General features: G+C 34.8%; 1 protein-coding gene across 4 annotated transcripts in view; it reads left to right on the forward strand.

The window, feature by feature from the left end:
- The window catches only part of LOC129237382 (uncharacterized), a 40,681-nt gene that overhangs the window by 15,591 nt on the left and 8,320 nt on the right, over positions 1-16,770 (forward strand). The gene's annotated exons all lie outside the window — the stretch shown is intronic.

Here is a 16,770-nt window from a genome sequence, read left to right on the forward strand (position 1 = left end):
GGCCTGAAGGTTATGCTGTGTATCTGGTGGGACCAGCTGGGTGTTGTGTATTATGAGCTACTGAAACCGAATGAAACGATTACGGGGGATGTCTACCGACGACAATTGATGCGTTTGAGCCGAGCACTGCGAGAAAAACGGCCGCAATACGCCGATAGACACGATAAAGTTATTTTGCAACATGACAATGCTCGGCCACATGTTGCACAAGTGGTCAAAACATACTTAGAAACGCTCAAATGGGATGTCCTACCCCACCCGCCGTATAGTCCAGACCTTGCGCCATCCGATTACTATCTCTTCCGATCGATGCAACATGACCTGGCTGACCAGCACTTCCGTAATTACGATGAAGTCAAAAACTGGATCGATTCGTGGATTGCGGCAAAACCGACCGAATTTTTCACAAAGGGAATCCGTGAATTGCCAGAAAGATGGGAAAAAGTAGTAGCAAGCGATGGACAATACTTTGAATATTAAATTTGTAACCATTTTACGTCAATAAAGTTTCAAATTTCGAAAAAAAAACCGCACGAACTTATTCATAGTACATGACATAAGCTTTTATTTCGGCATAGGGAAAATTTTTTTTTATAAAAACTGTTCTGGGCAGATGGGGGTGTCCGGTTGGCGAAGAATTCCCCATATATATATATAATTGGCGCGTACACCCTTTTTGGGTGTTTGGCCGAGCTCCTCCTCGTATTTGTGGTGTGCGTCTTGATGTTGTTCCACAAATGGAGGGACCTACAGTTTCAAGCCGACTCCGAACGGCACATATTTTTATGAGGAGCTTTTCCATGGCAGAAATACACTCGGAGGTTTGCCACTGCCTGCCGAGGGGCGAGCGCTATTAGAAAAATGTTTTTCTTATTTTTGGTGTTTCGGAGATTCGAACCGACGTTCTCTCTGTGAATTCCGAATGGTAGTCACGCTCCAACTCATTCGGCTACGGCGGCCGCATATAATATATGATATATATATATATTATTGGCGCTTACATCCAAAAATGACGCATTAAAAGTTGAAGAATTTTCTCGGTGCAACATCAATGGTAACCACCTAGTGTTGTTGTATCCCAAGGGCTTTTGAAATTCGCGTCTAGTAAATTGCAAAGTAAATTAAATCACTCCTCCACTACCACTGCGACAGTTATTGAAAAAGAAACCGATTGCTTAAATAAACAGATCTAAAGAGAGGTCGCTACGTAAATCACGAGACGTCTGCCAACATTTGTCATTGTCATGATGCCCAGTATTTTATGACTTTTTTAGCCCCGTACAATATCCAACTCAGACCTGCTAAAAAAAGCTAACCAGCTTGACGTGGCGACTGAAATTTGAAAAAGAAATTGGCAAGGATAAACCGCACGCTTAGAAAAAATGATGACAATGTTGCTAGGCAGCCGCTGGAACCACTTCCAACAAATTGGATTGGCCACGTACCACCTGGAAATGCTCAACAGAAGCTAAAATGAACTCTCTTGTCCTTACTTCGTTCCACGTGAGAGATACATAGCTCAAAAATATTTTTTTTATTCACTAAAAAATTATTCAAAAACAAAATTGGATTCAAATTCGTGTAAAGACCGTGTAAAAAGAGAGTTTGGTGTATGTATGTATGTGCATATTTTTTTTTTATTAGTGGCTTGAATAATTCTACCTATTTTTCGAAAGACAGCGTTTCTTAATCTTTTCCTTTGGCATTCAGTTAAGGGTAGCCCTTTTAAAATTTTAAAGCATATCGGATATCATATATTTTTTTTTTCTTTTAACTCCTATTCCAGCACAGGGCATCAACTACACCTCTTCACCAGTCAACACGGTTTTGAGCTATGTATCCCAGTTCGTTCCACGTAAGAACAAGAAAGTTCATTTCAGCTTCTGTTGAGGGCCTCCAGGTGGTACGTGTTCAATTCACAAAGTAAAACCCAGCCTCGATAAGGCAAAAAACAGTGGCTAATAGCAGACTTTGTTACAACGAAAAAACCAACCAATACCCTGACATGTGGTATCTAGTGATGATAGCATTTTTGGTCCAGTCCGTGTAAACGTGCACACTTGTTTTTAAGTAGCGATGAATAGTTGCAAAATTCATTTTTTTTTTTCAATCCGTACTTATGGACTGAAGGTTCACTATATAATTTTTTTTTATAAATACTTATTTCACTATACGGATTTCACTATTACTTATTTTGCAAGATTTTTATGGAAATTATTTAGAGTTTGTTCATCTTACACGAACTTTTATAAATGTTAATGTTCCCCAAATTTACTATGTGTCGCACGTATTTTTTTAACGATTTTTTTTTTTTGTACTTATTTTTCAGGAACCCCACTGAGTTGGGTATACCTACATCAAAAACGGAAATATGTAAAAAATAAAAAATCGAAATTTAACCTCATTTTAAACTCAAACCAATGTAACAGTCATTATCATTTGTTTACCAATAACTCAGCTTTTAATCCTAATACTAAACTGTTTGATTTTAATCTTGAGAAGTTTGTTCCAAGTAGAATTATTAATTAAAAAATCGTTATGTTTCTAAGTTGCCAATCATAATTCTTGCAGGGGACTTTAACATATGTTCATTTGTATAGATGTGTATATATATTATAGGTATATACATATTTGTACTGATGCATTTGAACTATTTAAAAGCAAAAAGTAATACTTTCTGGTTTTGCGCAACACTTTTGTCCCAATGTTTCCAATATTTTGCTTTCTGTTATTAATTTACGATGTTTGTTTATAAAGCGACTATTCTGAATGTACTTGTGTAGAGCCAATTTCATAAGCTTACAGATTTTTAACAAGCAACACGTTATTCTAACACTGTTAGCGATAACAATTTGTGACAATTAAAATACTTAACAAGCAAATAGAATATTTTTTTAGCAAATCAATTGCGCTGATGTGTTTATTCGCGGTTTTATTTGGAGGAATTTATAAAAAAATGATTTCAGGCACAGAAAAATATCTTCTAAAATATATTCATGAAGATAGACATGGTTTTTAAAGAATCAGGCCATTGATTTCAGGAATATTTCATATTTTGGCTTACTCTATCTCTTTTCTATGATACAACCATTCTAAAGATAAAAATGTAATGTTCAAATGACAGAACTACTTTTTCTGAAAAATAAATTTTTACACATACCTACATATATATGTATGTATGTGTGGAAGTATGAACTTTTCCCCGAAATCACAGAAAGTTATTTCGAGGGAGTATGGTGGGTTCGGAAAGCAATTTGGTCGCGAAAATTTCTAATAAGTTTGATTTTATTTACTGCTTCATAATTCACTGTTTTAACTAATTTACCATAATTATTTGTTATGCTGGCAAAATGTTTTTGATTATATGTAATTACCATGGAGTCCCAAATCAAGAACGAAACCTTAGCGATATTCTTTGTCTCCTTCTGATGAAATTCACCATACCTCGTCCATCTCGAGCAATCGCTGCATCCGTTGCGTTCCCACACTAGCCTTATCATGTAAATTATTTTCCATAAATTAACGTCATTTCTTTGTCATTTGATACTTACACTTTGTTATACTAAAATTCAATAGGCTTCAAACTGCATATTCAGAAATATTCTAAAAATTGTGGACAAAAAGTTTAAAGCTTTGATACAAAAAAATTGTAATAAAGTATAAAAACTTTTCGCTATAAGGTTTTTGTTGTAGCATGAACTATTATATATTTTTTATAAAAAATAGTTGTGTGATTATAATGGTGTAAATGGGAAAAAGTCATAAGGGTACGAATTACTAATGGTTAGGACAAATAGCTGCAATAGCATTCGCTCGCTTCAGGCGGGTATCTTTTGGCAAATACTCGTAATTACTAAAACCTTTGAAGCCTCACACCCAAAATGGCAATGCACTGCCATGTTCGAATTCGTAAAGACAGCCAATTCAAAGTTGCCATATTACCACCTATATTCGATAGAATTGTTAGGCTATTCGGGGTAATCGTTTTTTAACCAAACCATATGTAAGCTATCCAATCTTTTTTGCAGTCTTTTGAAGTAGATTTTAAAAGGGAATGAAATGGATCTGTGCATAGCATTTTTTTCTAAGCATTCAATCATATGGCCTATTGCACTTAAGGTCAAGAGAGAAGATTTAAAAGGACAGGAAAGGACAAGTGGAGTGGGGATTCTTCTCAGTACATTTTCTACATATATCTCAAGACATCTGACAAAAATTCTTCTTCTTCTTAATTGGCGCTATAACCGCTTACGCGATTTTGGCCGAGTTTAACAAAGCGCGCCAGTCGTTTCTTTCTCGTGCTGTGTAGAAGTCCACGCAAGTGGGGAAAGTTACTGATCGCCATTCACTTGGGAATGGCCAGGACGATTCTTCTGCATATGGTTCAAGCAGCTCACAACGGCCGGGATTAGCCCACGTATCCTCTGGGTAGCTTCCGAACACCCGTTTGGGAGTGAGCTAACGTGAGAAGGCGAAACATTCCAGGATAGCTGGTTGTGTGTTGGGTTTGGGACCCGCCACTTAAAAATCCCCCCCAATGAAAACTTTAAAAAAGCCTCGGATGAGACCTCCCTATACTGATCTGACAAAAATATGTACCATATAAGTCTGGCGAAAACCGCACAGTGGATTGCCGACGAAGTGTACGGCACCCATATTTCGTGCCATGGATAGTATCCCGTAAGTAGTCCTATCAGGACTCGTAGCTCACTCGTTCTTTTTCTGAGAAAAAATTTCGATACCACCCCGCTTCTTTTCAGGAAACGCTTGGTTGTTTTACAAGTGTCAGCACTGCACCAACGGTTCTTATGACATTTCTTACTGATGGTTGAGATATACCGGACTATGGTATTCCTGCTGTACTTGGTACTGGAATTGGCTCTGGTACAATTTGATACTACAAAGAACCGCAGTTTGCCAGTTCATTAACTGTTCATTGCCTTGAATACCACAGTGTCGCACATAAGTTCAAACTCATTCCGCTTAAACACACAGTTTAACTTCGACTTACATTCCAGAACAATTTGTGAAGAGGAGCGAGTAGTTTCTAAGGCCTTTAGAGCAGCTTGGCTGTTACTACAAACCCTTGTTTTAATTCCTTGATTGCTACTTTAAGTCTTGCAAAAACTTACTACTACTTAAAGTAGCCAAGCATCTGAAGTGTAGAGAAGTAAAAGTAAACTATTTTATTTGAAAATTTATGATAAAATCTCATTTAAATCTGTTTCTATCTTTAGGAGTATGTAGAAAGGTATTAAATGTATTATCCGCTCGGGTTAACAAGGCAATGATTTGTTTATATTTTGCTCGTCAAAGAAAACATGTATGTAAATATTTAAATTATTTTTTAGAAAATTAAGGCCCACCCAGACAGTGGTGTCTGCAATATTTCAGAATACTAACATTAACATACTCCTCCTGAAGAGATGTTAAATATTTGAGTTTTCTGAGACTGCGTGTCGGCCTAATCCCAATACAAAAATAAAATTGTAGTCCGATTCTTGGTTCAAAATTTGTGTCATACTGTATAAAGAAAAATGTTTAATTATAAACACCACTGCACACAAATTTGTATCTACATACATAAGTTTTGCAAAACGCATTTTCCCAATGTAGCAAAATATTTATTTAAATATAGGTGCATGTTTATATACATATACACACCTACATATGCAGTATTATAATACATATATACTAAATATTGGATGTCAAAAGCCTCATAGGGATATTCCGCATTTTGATTAGCACAAGCTAATAAAATGTTAAAATTTCCTCTAAGAACATTATCACCGTTTTGTGGCTTATCGCTTTAATCCATTTTTAATGAAGCAGATTCACCATAGAAAATTACTCCAACAATAAACTTAAATGATTTACTTTAAAAGTTTTGGTTGTAGCAATAAAACTCTCATTGCAAGCCTGCTAATCGATTATTCTTTCTAAGTAGAGAAGAAGCGTAAAAATAAAAAATAAAAAAAAATGAACGGCGACAAGGAAAAAGGTTGAAAAACATACATACATATGTATGTAGATATGTATTCTTATAAATTATTTGATAATGAAAAACAGTTTTGGAAAATTCAACTTTCGTTTATGTGCTGAACGCGGGTCTGGGGTCAGAAATTTAAAATTTTTTTCTTTTACCAGGTTCCTGTTCGTGGTCTTGTAAATAAATAAATAAAAACCATAGAACTTAAAATTTGGAATACTGCCAATTTTTAGGACACTTCACAGATTAATAACAAAATTCAGCTTAATTATTAATTAATAATAGATAAGAGCTAGAACGAATCCAAAGAATTCTTAAAAATGTGTGTTCAGTTTTGTTTTGCGAACGAAGTTTTGCCAAATTAACAATAACACAAAATCTCACCCGTTAGCCTGCGAATAACTAAAAAATAAGTTATTATGTTTATTGTATTCTATGAAGCAGCCCCCAACGCAACTGAAGCAGAATATACTACTTATCTTTGTTCTTTGTTGCACCTAAATAAAACCACTAAAGATAGGCCGTAGAACATCTCATACATGTTTCCTAATGCTGCTGATTGAGAGAGTTCATCGTAAGTCACTACGAGTACCTGCCATTTTTACAGTGACGTGCTCGTTACAGAAACTTAAGATGACGATGGAAGAAATGCTTCTACCACAAGTCTTCGATATTTCAGCAATTGAATTGAAGTTTATTGATACAACTTTTTAAATACTTAACTGCGCCAATTTTTGGCCAGCATATTTCCTAAGAGCAAATAATATAACACACGGATTAAAAATTCCCGGGCCTAATACATAGTTTCATTACATTCAGCTCTTTTTCAGTTAGTACTAACTTTAACTTAAGACAGCTGTTAAAATTGTATGATATTATTTTCATTAGTTGGTGAGTTATTTTGCTAAGAGTGACGCTATTTTTTTATATTTAAAACAGTGGATCAAAAAGAATTTCGTGAACTAATTTTACACTGCTCTTTGATGGGGAGAAAATACCGTTCAAGCGAAGCAATGGCTTGAGAAGTCTTATGATGACTCCGCTCCATCAGAAACAACAATAAAACGATGGTTTGCTGACTTCAAACGTGGTCAAAGAGACATCGATAATGCACAACGCAGTGAACGTCTAAATGAGCTTCTGGTGTTACCACATAATCGTTTTGAATGATCGAAAAGAAAAGTAGCGTAAGTTAGCTGACATCGTAAAGATATCAGAAGGACGTGTTGGCATTATATTGCATTAGCATTTGACTATGAGAAAGCTGATTGACCGTGTCCTCGCCAATGAAAACAATGCCAAAATTATATGTATTGAACCCAGCTACTACTGACTGTTCGCAGATCTAAAAAATTGCTCGCCAGTAAAAAATTTTCCTCGAATGACTAGGTTATCGCTGAAACTGGCGCCTATTTTGAGGCAAAAGATAAATCGTTCGACAAAAGTGGTATTGAAATGTTCGAGCTGCGATAGAATGATTGTGTTGAATAAAGCTAATTTTGAACAAAAACAAAGTACTTTCTTTGTTAGGCCCGGGAATTTTCAGGATTCTGAAAGTGTGTGTTGTTTTCAAAATTCTGAATGTGTGTTGTTCGCCATCAACGCATGGCTCCTCTGTTAAGATTTCTTCTAAGATTTACGGTCGATAAAGCAGATTGTCAAAACCCGATAAAAGCTACATTACAAAACTTGGAAGCACCGATTTCAGCCGTAATTAAAGGGTCTTTCAAATGTGCTGCCTCGATATCAGTAGTGGCATTTGTAAAAAGAGACAGATGTACAATTTCACACGATAGAATAACGCGCTAAAATTATGAAATGGTCGTGCTTTAAGAACCACATATCTCAAAACTTCGTAACTTTTTTGGTGGGAATAATTTCAAGAAACTGGTTCTAACGGACGTTCTGTCAAGAATATTGCTGCTGCAGCGCAAAATGTTGCTGAACAACTATGTCATTCATGAGTCGACTGTTTGTCGGATAGATGTGACGTGCTCATGGTGGACATTAAAATTACTTACGTATGCCATTTTTCATATATAATTGTATAGAGGCATATTTTGAATAAAAATAGTGAAATCTAAAAGAATCTAAATTTCTACATGTGTTATATTAAAACAACATCTAGGTGCGACTTGTGCAAGATATTTATTTCATAAGCGCCTATATACTGCGGTTTATTGCTTCATACTAATTTTAAGCCCAAACCCATATGTATGTGCTCAAAAGATACAGCTTTTATTACTGTATGATTTGATCATGAAACAAATTAGAATACTATAATAACAACTCGAGTCAACGATCAAGTATTGCTTTAAAATTATTTTTTTTTTTTTTTGTAAGTTCCTCATTTCCAAGTTATTCACCTAATAAAAATACGTAAGTATGTATGTATATAACAATCCAGAGATGATTCTCCAAATATCAGCAGCATTTGATTTAGTGCCAGCCTTATCATTGATGAAGGTCAATCAATTAGTACGCATAGATACACATACGACTCTACATAGCTTTTTCAAAAAGAGGCAGTTGAACCTACATAAAGTCAAAATAATCTATGTTTGAATGTATGCTTTTTTTTCTTTTATAAGAGTATTAATTGTTGGTAATTCATGAGTTAACTGGCCTCGACTACCCTAGAACAAGGTGGCACGATCTTACCACAATCACATGTTTTTGATATTGATAATTTGCAATTTAGATCACACAGGTGAGATTTTATCAATCTGTGACGCTTGCTTATGTACCAAGTTCAGTAAAAATTTCTAATCCTATCCCATCTAACACATCCCACTTGTCATTGATCAACTGAAAGACTTTAAAATGTAGAAGCTCAATTCTTGCCCTCTCGTTTGTTTTTAATCGTTCAAAGAAATAAGTTTCGTCTTTCAAAGAATAAGAAGTCTTCGTATCGCTCTTCCTTTCTATATCAGTTAAATACAAATTAAGCTCGTATGCTCGTATTGAACGTGCACTTCATGATTTTAATGAGATTCCTAATTCTCAGTTCCTCACTTCTCAGTTTCAAAGAAATAATTTTCTGTGCTATTGACTTAGTTAGAGGTGAGTTTGTAATTAATTTTAAATTTTAATTTCCTATAATATATAATTGCATTATTTCTTAGTTTCAGTAGCCAGTTTGAAATCAGGTTTTCTTGACTTCTTCTAAGAGGATCCACTCTTATTCAAATATTTAATTTGAATTCAAAAATAAACTTGAACTTGAAAGACGCTGTGTCATTCACAAGTATCAGTAAAATGTGCTCTAAATCATTGTCCTCATCTCACAAAGTTAAAGTAGTGTTGTTAGATAACCCAAATGCTTACAAACATATGAATACACAGCCCTTTTAAAAGAGGCACAGCTTAAAATTCATTATTTTTCAGAAAACGTAAAATAAACAGTATTTTTAAACTTTTAAAGATCTTAAAAAAAAAATAAAGTTTATCAAGATTGTTTTTAATTTATATGTATATATCCATATATAATATATGACACCGTTTATTTGGCCAAACAAGGGACCTATAATTTCATGCCGCCTCGGAATGGCAAATGGTTTTTTAAGAGGAGCTTTTTCATGTCGGATTTTTGCCATCGCCTGCTGAGGGGCGACAACTTTTTCTATCATTTGATGTATCATCTCCAGCGTTTTGATTCCGGGGATTGTTTTAATACTTGTTGGAAGAACTGATTTTTGAATTATAATCTTTTTGATAAAAGTTTTCCGCAATTTTAAATTATTTTTCGAATAATTATTTCACTAAATTGTTGCTCATTTCTTACTGCATTTTTTTTAGTTGTGACTCCTTTCTAATATTCAAGGCCATAAAGTAAGTGAAAAGCAATTTTAAAAAGAAAAAGAAGGAGTCACAATTCGAAAAAGTTATATTTTCAAAAGAGAGATATTTTGGATTGTGCGACTTTTGTAGACGGTGTGCGGTGCTTATTTATGTAAGTGCGATAATTAAATGCATATTTACTGAAGTAAATCAGTTTTGAATTTCAAACGAATTTCATGACCCATAGCAAAGCAGTTTATCAATTGTTTCTGTTTCGTCGAAGCGTTGCGAAATTGGCAATGAACTTCCAGTTCCATATTCTTCCCTTTATATTTTCTATTGATTTGTATTATGTTGATGTTTATATGTATTTTCATATTTATTGTAAGACATTGTACCATATTTTATTGACAATAAATAATTCTGAACGGTATTTGTGTGAACAGCCATCTCAGTCACATGACACTCGACTTACATTCGTTTAAAATAATAAAACAAATAAATAATTGGCGCGTACACTTCTGTTAGGTGTTTGGCCGAGCTCCTCCCCCTATTTGTGGTGTGCGTCTTGATGTTGTTCCACAAATGGAGGGACCTACAGTTTCAAGCCGACTCCGAACGGCAGATATTTTTATGAGGAGCTTTTTCATGGCAGAAATACACTCGGAGGTTTGCCATTGCCTGCCGAGGGGCGACCGCTATTAGAAAAATCTTTTTATTAATTTTGCTTTCACCGAGATTTGAACCAATGACGCACCAACCCATTCGGCTACATTCGTTTACAATATAAAAATATACATAAATATCAAATGATTTTTAAATTTTGCTAATTATTCGCTATTATTACTGTAAAAACAAAACAGTTGCCAACAAACATGTTTATTAGTAATTTTAATAAAACCCCACATTTTCTGTTCAACTACGGCAGTTTGCACAAGCTTTTAACAGTTTTTTGTACATAGTATTTACATACCTTCATACATATACTCGTACATAAGTAGCTGAAATAGTTTAAAGTCATTGTTATTGCTCTTTGAAACACGCCGCGCACGATGAGTTTTGCCATTCAAAGAAATGCGCTAAGTGCAACAACTACTTAAATAAATAAATAAATGAATAACAAAAAAATAAAAATTCGGTCCGGATCGAGAACTCAATACTCTAGGTTGTTCAATAAGTTTTGCGGTTCTTTCAACGAGACTCCAATTTACGAATTCCATCACTAAAGTGAGAATCTGGAAGGGCTGCGAAATACGCTTCCACAGCATCATTTGATAAAAAACGCTTTCCACGCATACATTTTTTTAGGTCCGGAAACAGATGGAAGTCGTTAATGGGCAAATCTGGTGAATACGGTGGATGCTTAAAAATTCGAACTTTAATTCATGGATTTTAGCTATGGTCAAAATGCTGGCCCTTTGAAAAATAATTTTTCCCTTTGCAAAGCTAGATCTTTTTTCACGAATTTTTTCTTCAGCCGGTCTAAAGGTTTGCAATAATATTCAGAATTTATTGTTTTACCAGTTTGCAAGTAATGCACAAGCAAAAAAATTCCTTACGCATCCCAAAAAACTGATGCTAACACCTTCTTGGCCTATATCTGGGCACGAACTCGTTTCGGAGTCGAACAACCAGGTTTACACCACTCTTTAGCTTCTTGTTTTGATTAAGGATCATGGTAATATACCTAAGTCTCCTCCTTAATGCGGAATCGATGCACAAAATCTACTTCGTCTTTTCGAAAACGGTATCCGAATGCGGTACCCATTATGCACAGAGTTGCCTAGGACTTCTACTAAATCGCTTCCAGTCACTTGACGATTTTCCAATACGATATCCTGTATTTTTTCTACGATTTCTGATGCTGTTGCTGTTTTTGGGCGTCCTTGACATGGATCGTCTTCAAGGCTTGTACGACCACATTTCAATTCAGCAACCCATCTTTCTGCTGTACTGTGCGAAAAGTTTTTATGGTATACACTTTCAACATTCGTTCATAAATTTCCTTTGCTTTTAAATCGACAAAACAAAAAATTCAATCACTACACGATACTTGCTTTTTTCCATTGTACTTTTCTCGCTTGTAAACAAAGAATGAATTGACAGATTGAAATGAAACTTCACATACCTTCATATGAAAATCGTAATAACATAACAAAGAAAACCATTGACAATAAAAAAATGTAGGCTTATTGAACAACCTAGTATTTGGCTGGTATCTTTGGCTGTCAACTTTGTAACGTAAATTAACGTTATGTGGCTGCTGGCCGTGTTATTGACCGATTTTGGCTATTTTCAATGCTAAACTACCACGGATAAAGAGCAATAAGATCACCAAGTTTCATTGAAGTTAATTAATTTTTGCTCTCGTTATCATGCACACGGACAGGCGGACGGGCTGACAGACAAAGCTAAATTAACTCCTCTTATCATTCAGAGCATTTTGATATATGTATACAGTTTGTCAAGAATATCTTTGCATTTATTTATAATTGGCGTGTACACCCTATTTGGGTATTTGGCCGAGCTCCTCCTCCTATTTGTGGTGCGCGTCTTGATGTTGTTCCACAAATGGAGGGACCTACAGTTTCAAGCCGACTCCGAACGGCAGATATTTTTCTGAGGACCTTTTTCATGGCAGAAATACACTCGGAGGTTTGCCATTGCTTGCCGAGGGGCGAGCGCTATTAGAAAAACTATTTCTTCTATTTCCTGTTTCACTGAGATTCGAACCGACGTTCTCTCTGTGAATTCCGAATGGTAGTCACGCACCAACCCATTCGGCTACGGCGGCCGCATCTGAATGCATAGTGAGGAAAAATTTTAAATTTTAGCTTTGATCGAGAATTCCAACAACAAATAAAAAAGCAAACAAAAAATTTCTACACACATTTCATTAATGTACTTATCCACCACTATTAGGCGCCAACAGTTATTAAATAAACACACACATTACAAAAACAACAACAAAATAAGATGTTTACTCTATTTAAAAAGTGTCAAAAAAATCTTTGCATAATTGATGAAAACAACAAAAAATTCAGCTATTTTCCGCGAATTTCATTCATTTGGGTTTTTTCGCAAATGGTATGGAATGTGAAAGGGGTAAGAAATTATTATTATTATGTTTACATGCAAATTTCTCAAATTTCGAAGCACATTGAAAAAAGCTGATGTCATTGTTACACATTGAAAAAGGACTTGCATGGGCTAAGGCAAATTCACAACGGAATTAGGCAAACGAAATATTCGCGGTTGAATCTTCCTTTTGGGCGAAAAGTTGCATACATCGGTTCTGGTGTAATCGAAAACTTCAGACAACGTAGTAGGGGATGTAGTTTTTATGAATAAAATTTACCAAAACACATTATTACTGTCAGTTACGAAGGTGTTTGCAGTTGCAAGAAGAGAACGATCCCAAGCACCGATGCCGCAGTGTGTAGAGGGAAAAGAGCAAACTGGGACCGTTATGCTGGATTGGCCTTCAAAATGTTTGAGAAATTGTTAAGGAAAAACTTAAAGAAAATCAAATATGTATAAACGGTCAAACAGGTATCAAGGCAAATGCGGTTGATTTGAAACCGATTGCCTCCACAACTTGTGCAGAAATTAACACAAAATATTACTCGAAGATGTGACTTTTTGTGACACTTTATTGAATATATGTTTTGCGTATAATAAATATTATAAGCCCATAAAATGCAGTTTGTTAGAATCGAATTAGTCAAATAGTTAGTTTCTAAGTTAGGGCAGTCACGCTTCTATTAGACATACTGTATATAACATATGTATTTCTATATTTATCTTGATTCTTTTATGTGAGCACACGTCATGTGAACAATATTAAAATGGCCTTGAGCAGAAGTGTGTGGGGTATAAAAATCACTAGTTTTAATATTTGTTAATTTTAAAGCCGTAAATTGTGATTTAGGTTCCGATTAGGTTCATTTTCTAATATGCGAATTTTAAGATGTCGAGTGTTTTTAGTTTTTATTGACTCTATTATTTATTGCTTCCGTTAATTAACATTCCCAATATTTTAAATAGTAATTCAATCGTAACATAATTAAAAAATATATATTATTTAAAATATGGTTAGCTTGTGCGGATGCATCCAGTGATGCGACCACCAACAAAAATATAAGCTTAGTAGAGTAATTCGAGAAGCATTTTTCTTTTAAGCATCTTATGACGACTGTCTTCTCTCATTACACATGATGCCAAAGTATTTGGGTCCAAGAATAATCGCTTCTGATAGCGCGTTGCTGTGTTTTTAATTTCCTCTTTAACCGTCGGTATTTTGAGATCCCTGTGGATTTGGGCATTGCAGACATACCAAGAGCAATTTATTATCATCCTACGTCTTTATACTGAAGTATTCTCTGTAGTATTTCTATATTTGAGTTGGCTGCAGTACCCCATAGCAGGATACCGTATATACAAACAGCATTAAGAAACAGTACAAATGTGCAAAAAATACAAACAGTAGTAGTAAGTTTTTAGGTATTGCGTGATTGCCGCAATGTATCACCATGTATTTGAACTAATTTAAAAACCGAATTTTAATATATGTATATATTCTTTCGTTTTTAAAGTTCTTCTGAATTTTTCATAAAAATACCTCTATCCAAGAGTGTATTTTGATATATTTAAAAAAACTAAAATGTTGTTTCGGACATCCTGTCATGTAACCAAATTAATCAGAACTGACCAAAGTAATGTCCTTAAGTATCTAGGACGATTCTCCCTTTAATACAGGAAGCTGAAGTAAGTACTTCAAAACCGAAATCTATGGCTACAAATCCTGCGTCCCATTTAGAATAGAGACAACTGCATTCAGAGAATTACATTAAATATTCGATGGTTTTGAATTTTTTTTGTTATTGAAATGTTATAAATACTTCAATATGTTTCATTCAAATACACATAGTTGCAACTAGATATTAAATAATATTTTTCTATTAATTAGAATGTGACAGTATTTACAGAAATCCATAAATATATTGAAAACCAGGTAACAGAAAATTACATCTGTTGGTCACCCGTTCAAATTTCTGGAACACTCATGAGTTTTTCCCCCTTAAAGTCTCCGGCATAGCTTATCTGGGTTGGCAAGTCGCCGAGCCTCAGGTTTGATATATTTTTCGAGCCTTGTGGTACGACTGCAACATATTGTTTGACAACTTCAGATACCGCCATATTTTTGAGGTCACGATGTAAGTCGATGTTTCTCACATACCGTGGTGCGTTTATTGCGCTTTTTATAAATTTGTTTTAAAATCGTAAAATTTTTTCAATAAGTGCTAGTATAGCACAAACCCATAGTTGTATGGCATAAGCCCACACAGGCTTAATTATTTGGTTATAAATTAAAAGTTTATTTTAGTGGAAAGAGGTGAACATCTTCATGTAAGCCAAATAATTTTTTGCATTTTAAGCTTTTATTCAGAATTTTTCATGTTAATGTGTTTTTCCGGCAGAATTTTCCATCAAGCGTAATTCCTAAGTACTTCGCAGAGTTGCAATGGGGAATTTTTCCAATATATACGACGATATTGGATTTTTGTTGGTAAAATCTAGATGCATTGATTTACTGTTATTAAGTTTTACATGCCACTTCATAGTCCATTCAATGATTTTGTTAACGTCCTCCTGGAGTTTACGAGTGGAATGAGTCTCATCATCACCGATTGCTAAAATGCGTTAAGGCGTTATAGTAGCTTTAAAGATCGGAAGGTCAGATGTGGAACCTTGGTATTTATTGGCTTAAGGCTTGAATAAGTTCCATCGCTCTTACTTCTGAAGTATCAATTATTTAGATACGAAGTTCAAATGTCCGAAAATTCCTTTGAAAGCAAGAAATTTTCTTACCTTATAGAAGTCCTGAGCAACATCGAGAAATATGGGAGATCATACTTTCTTCTTTTCGCTTCTGTCTTCTATTACGCTTGTGATTCTATGCACTTGCTCAATCGTTGAGTGCTTTGATCGAAATCCGAACTAGTGGGTAGGAGTAAGCCGCTTGTTTTTTGTGGATTTAAAGATACTTATTTCATGTTAAATCTCTGATAGCGAAGTCAAAAAGAACTGATTTTCAACTTGATGTATACTAGTAAGCAGTGGTACATGATTTCCTTCATAAGGTTTAAGTTAGTTTGGTCAAATATTCATTTTTATAGATATTTTTTAGGAATTTTGGTTTTAAGAAAATAAAATGCGATCGTTTTGATTGATTGACATCAAATAGTATACAAAAACAATTTTTTTTTGTTGACATATTTTTTTGGCGGCCGCCGTAGCCGTATCGGTTGGTGCGTGACTACCATTCGGAATTCACAGAGAGAATGCACGCTCGAATCTCGGTGAAACACCAATATTAAGAAAAAAAACATTTTTCTAATAGCGCTCGCCCCACGGCAGGCAATGGCAAACCTCCGAGTGTATTTCTGCCATGAAAAAGCTCCTCATAAAAATATGTGCCGTTCGGAGTCGGCTTGAAACTGTAGGTCCCTCCATTTGTGGAACAACATCAAGCCGCACACCACAAATAGAAGGAGGAGCTCGGCCAAATACCCAAAAAGGGTGTACGCGCCTATTATATATGTATATATATTTTTTTTTTGTAGTAGGGTGGCACCAAAGTACCATAAGCGTCTTAAAAAAAAGATAGGTGGTTTGTCAACAGTATTTTGGCTCTTCAGGACATCTGAAACGGAAAAGTTAAACTGATTATTATTATGTATCTTTTCCTAAAAAAAATTCTATAAAAAATAAGTTTTTGACCAGAGTACTACCGTACTACCTTAAGGTTTTAGGCAAATAATGAGCAAAAACTTCCGCCCTTTCAGTGTCACTTTTGAGCCCACAATCCATTGTGTTTTTTTAATAGAAGGGTTTTGTACAGTTGGTCTAATATGTGAAACCTCTTTCACAAAATTCTTTATGCAATAATTCTAAATATTTGGACCATATATAGTACATATGTATGTGCATGTAGCTTT

This window comes from Anastrepha obliqua, chromosome 2 (assembly GCF_027943255.1).
Source record: "Anastrepha obliqua isolate idAnaObli1 chromosome 2, idAnaObli1_1.0, whole genome shotgun sequence".
In the NCBI taxonomy this organism is placed as follows: Eukaryota; Metazoa; Arthropoda; class Insecta; order Diptera; family Tephritidae; genus Anastrepha; species Anastrepha obliqua.